General features: G+C 37.0%; 1 pseudogene across 1 annotated transcript; it reads left to right on the top strand.

Moving 5' to 3' along the window:
* The first annotated feature begins 1504 nt into the window (after positions 1 to 1504).
* Positions 1505 to 2438, top strand: LOC308644967 (nucleophosmin-like; annotated as a pseudogene). The gene has a single exon. The product of its transcript is annotated as a nucleophosmin-like (transcript).
* The last annotated feature ends 2977 nt before the right edge of the window (positions 2439 to 5415 follow it).

The raw sequence follows: 5415 nt of genomic DNA, 5'->3' as shown, positions 1-5415 counted from the left end.
AAAAACATGAGGGTGATAAGCCATGGGAATTCTCCCCATCACAGTGGTTAGAGCTAGTGGGGCCGATAGAGCCATCCAGGGACAATCTGGAAATTTTAGGAAGCTTTGTTGTTTGGGTCACTGTGACTGGAGAATGCTGCTGGCACTCAGTTGGGGTCAGGGACATAGGATGTTCTCAGTTATAATTGTCCTGTGTCCAGATTCTCCCACTAAATACTTGTAGAGATGAACAATAAACCACCTTTATTTTCTGAGCCTAGAACCTAACATATTTTATAAATAAAGAAAATTGTACTGTTTTAACATACTTTGAATCTCTCAACAATAATTATAAATTGAGAGATGATTATATTTGGTTTGATTGAAATAATTTCATTATCTGTTCACCATCTCAGAAAATTATTTTAGTGGCAATTAAATCTGCTTTTGATATTTGGGTTGCCTACATAGCATGCCTGTATTGTCAGAGTTTATACCTATAATCTATCACATTCACAATGACTTTTTGAGAGTTTGTGTGCTGGGATTAAACTCAGGACTTTATACATGCTAGGCAAGTGCTCTACCATTGAGCTACAACACCAGCCACTCATTGTGATTTTATACACAGTTTCAAACATCTGTATGCCTAGCTAAAAAGTCTTATCTGGGTAATTTTAAATAAAAATTAATTAAATTAAACATAGACATTTAATATCCAAAAGTTGGTCATGAGAAAATATTAATAAAATTGGTAAACTTCTAGCAAGATCAATGAAAAATAAGGACAAAAGATTCAAATTGCCAGTATCAAAAATAAAGTTACTGCAAATCACATGGGCATGAAAATAATAATGAGATGATTATTTAGAAAGCTATGCTAATTAATTGGAAATTTTAATTTTTATAAAGGTCAAATTTCTAGAAAAACTCAAATTATTTCAAGGTCACATAAATAAAAAAATTATAAATAATTCCATATGTATTATGGATATAAAATTTGAAATTAAAGCCCTTTCCAGAATATAATATGTCATCAGTTTTACTCAAGGTCTTCTAGAAGATAAGGAATAGGAAATACTCCCAACTTATTTGATAAGTCAAACATGTCCTTAAACCCATAACCCAATGAGGACATTTTACTTTGCTATCAAGGAAAATTAAAGACTAAGCTCTTTCTTTAAGTAAAAATTATAAACAAAATTATTGCAAGCAATAACCAGCTATATATAAATGTGATACTATATCACAACCCAAAGAGACTTATTCTGAGACTACAATGTTGGTTTAACATTTGATAATCAAGCAGTATGATTTAGCAACTAACTGAAAAAATAGCTAACAATCAAATGGTGTTCTCAATAGATGAAGGAGTATCTGATAAAATTTAGCCCCCATTCATGAAAATAACAAATAGCATCCTAGGAATACAAAAACTTTATTTATCTGATAACAGGCATCTTCAAAAATTACAAATGCATTTTCTGTCTGCCTTCTCTCCCACCTAAGTGCATGTTACCACCCCATGGAAGATTCAATGGATATGGACATGAGCCCCCTGAGGCCACAGAACTACCTTTTTTGTTGTGAGGTAAAGGCTGACAAAGATTTTATCACTTTAAGGTGGATAATGATGAAAATGAGCACCAGTTATAGTTAAGAATGGTCAGTTTAGGGGATGGTGCAAAGGATGAATTGCACATTGTTGAAGCAGAGGCAATGAATTATGAAGGCAGTCCAAGTAAAGTAACACTGGCAACATTGAAAATGTCTGTACAGCCATCAGTTTCCCTTGGGGGCTTTGAAATCACACCACCTGTGGTCTTAAGGTTGAAGTGCGGTTCAGGGCCTGTGCATATTAGTGGCCAGCACTTAGTAGCTGTGCAGGAAGATGCAGAGTCAGAAGATGAAGAGGAGGAGGATGTGAAACTCTTAAGTGTATCTGGAAAGCGATCTGCCCCTGGAGGTGGTAGCAAGGTTCCCCAGAAAAAAAGTAAAACTTGCTGCTGATGAAGATGTTGATGATGATGAAGAAGAATGATGATGAAGATTATGATGATGATGATTTTGATGATGAGGAAACTGAAGAAAAAGCTCCAGTGAAGAAATCTATACGAGATACTCCAGCCAAAAATGCACAAAAATTGAACCAGAATGGAAAAGGCTCAAAACCATCAACACCAAGATCAAAAGGTCAAGAATCCTTCAAAAAACAGGAAAAAAATTCCTAAAACACCAAAAGGACTTAGTTCTGTAGAAGACATTAAAGCAAAAATGCAAGCAAGTATAGGAAAAGCACATTGAATAGCCCTGGGCACTACTGATAAATTAAGCCCAAAGATGGGGAGAAAGGAAAAGGAGAGACAAATATAGTCCATACTGAGTATCATCAACAATCCAGGCTGAAGTCTTCTATTTTAATCTCAATCCCCTTTCCTGATTTGCCACCCACACCCACTTGCAGGCTGGAAGCAATCTCTCTCTTGATTTCCTAAAGCACTTTTGACTGCTGTGAATTTAGTTGAACCTTATATATTGCTCTCTCTTACTTGTGCATATGCCTAATCATTTCTTAGACCATGTTTTAATCACCTTTGTATCTCCTTAGATGCTCAATAAATATTTGAATGAATCAAAAGATTACAAATGCAAAGAAAAAATAATCTCCCAAAATTTGAGGTAGAATATTGATAGCCTTTGTCATGAGATTGAAGCCCTGCTATCACCACTTACCATACAGGGCAGGATTCACCAACCTAAATGCCTACAAATTTCATGCAGGATACATAAATGCTTGAACCAAGGTGGGCTATAAGTCAATAGCAATCATGGGGCTATAGAATTTGAGAAAGCAATTTCTGTCAAAAGTTATTCAAATTGAATTAGAAGTCAAAACCAAGACAAAACAAAACAAAAATCACTGAGCCAGCCAAGCAAAATATTTGCAGGCCAGATTTAGTCTCAGTCTGCAAATTGGTGAGCTTGGTTTGTGTTATTTTGGTCCCAATCTTTGAAGATTCTTTCAGTCAATAGGTCACTAACATAACTCAAACTTTACATCATAAAGGAAAACTGTTACCAAGTCTATTACTGCCTGATGGAGACCTGTGTTTCAAATAGATGTCAAAGCCTTGATAAAGTTTTTGATATTTGGAAGAGAAAGCTGAAAGTAATCATAAAGAAAAAATATACTGTGGTTTAATATGAGAAGGGAGGCTTTAGACTGTGGACCCTTATGGATAATGATATAATAGCCAAGCCACTTGCTTCTAAGTTATTCCAATAAATCTTAAATCATCTTGTCAACTTAAGAAAAAAAAAAAAGAGGAGGAATTTTCAAGATGGTGGAATAGAGCAGGAGGTCGCTGTCTATTCTGCAGCATGAAACCGAGAAAGGAGACAGGCAGCTTCTCAGCAAGATGAGTGAATGACAAAAAAAAAAAAAAAAAAAAAAAAAAGGAGTGGGGAGGGAAGAGGGCTTTATTGGAATTTAATACTGGACACTCAAAGCAGATTGGGGACTCAGAATATTGGATATAATAAAATAAGGAAGAAATCTCTAACACCACAGCTGCTACCATGGCTGGAAGCACCAGCCAGGGGTCCCTCCACAAGCATTGTGGAGGGATAAGAGAATTAAAGGAACCCACATTTTTAGGAGCCTGAGGCGCGACTGGCTATGGAGAGTTTAGAGATCAAGGACCCTGGTCAACTAAACTGAAAGGCAAGCTGCACAATATCCTTGTATGGGAAAGAAACTGCATCTATCCCATTGGCCCACAGAGGACAGAGAAAGGAACCATTTTGCAGCCAGACCATGGAGGCCAGAAGCTGAGGGTGCCAATCCCTGGCAAAGTTGAGTCTGGCCTGAAATCCAGGCCTGGCAAACCCAAACTTCACAACATAGAGCGTGCCTAAGTGACCAGGAGATAATCAAACTGGAGAGAGGTTTACACAGGGAACAACTAGTCATGGAACCCCCCCTAACTCTTCCTTTCCCCCCTGCTTGCAGGACCAGCTGGGAGAAATGTGCCTGGATGGCTAGAAAGGGAGGGGGTGGGTGAGACTGAATTTGGAGACAGAACCTTAGACCAGGAAACTTGGGGTTTGCAGGTGACATAGTGGACTAAGAATTGGCTCCTCCACCACACCAGTGGAACCCAGGGTAGATTCCTGGGCTGTAGTCTTCCTCTGTCGACCCTGTCGACCAGCAATTGCTGGGCCCTGAAGGTTTGCTAGTTTAGAATCTCCACAACTGGCATTCAGTGAAGAGCCTGGAGCCTACCTAAACCTAAACCCCACCTCTAGGAATTCTGCCTATGGGAATTCTCACCCTAGCAACCCTACCCTAAGGGTAGCGCAAGCATCATACTACAGACAACCCTGCTGAGAAGGAAAGCTGAAAATCTTTTGAACTCCAACAGAAACAATTCTTTAACTTTTCATTGAGATCCCCCCCACACACTTTTTTCTTTTCTCTGCTTAATTGTGATCTTAAGGTTTCATGGACATTTATACATATTAATATTTGTTTTTTTTTTTCTTTTCTCACTTCTAGCATTTTTGAAACCAGTTATTTTTCATGGGTCAGTTTTTTGAGGACTAGGAAGTTTGATTAGTATATTTCAGTTTTGTTTTGTATTCTTTTGGTTAATTAATTTTAAAATTTTTACTTTGTATATTCTTTCTGTCACTTATCCGTTTCTCTTGAATCTCTTTCTCTCTTTTTCTGCTAACAGTGGATCTCTATTGTTCTCTGTTTCAATCGTCCTTTAATTTTTTACTTCAGTCTTCTCTTCTCCTCCCTCATAATCATAGCATCCTACATCACTTCTGTTCTCTCCCTGTCCACCATTCAAAACTGTAAACCATTTTGCAAACTTACTGTTTTTATTGTAGGCAATAACTGATCATATTATTTCTGTTTATTGTGACAATATTGTAGATGTCATAGCAGGAACCATATGGTTTAATGCTTTTGTTATATCATTTGTATCCCCCTAAAGGGTGAGATACTGGAAACATTCAGGGACACTATAAGTCCACAGGGTAGAAACTCTACTGCCTTATATCCATACTGTTACATGAATGTTACATGAAAAATCAAGGGAAAAAAATCACCCAAACAAACCAAGATACTTCAATAACAGAATCCATTGACATCACAGTGGAAGAAATGACAGAAGAGTGTGAAATGTACATAGTTAAATTAATCTGCAAGGTAAAGGATGATGTAAGGAGTGAAATCAGAGAGAAAATACAGGAAGTAAAAGATCACTTCAATAAAGAAAGATATTCTGAAAAAGTATTAAGCAGAAAAAAAAGAGCCTGTAAGAACTCACATTGTAGTATTGCATGGGAAAATGGTATAAGATCAAATGTTCAAATTCATCCATATTTTAATAACACACAATTTGAGTTTAAGTTGTCTTTAAT

The sequence above is a fragment of the Spermophilus citellus genome (genome assembly GCF_964194105.1).
Source record: "Spermophilus citellus genome assembly, chromosome: 3".
Lineage (NCBI taxonomy): Eukaryota > Metazoa > Chordata > Mammalia > Rodentia > Sciuridae > Spermophilus > Spermophilus citellus.
The sequence above is the reverse complement of the archived record's forward strand: the minus strand, read 5'-3'. Positions and strand labels throughout refer to the sequence as shown.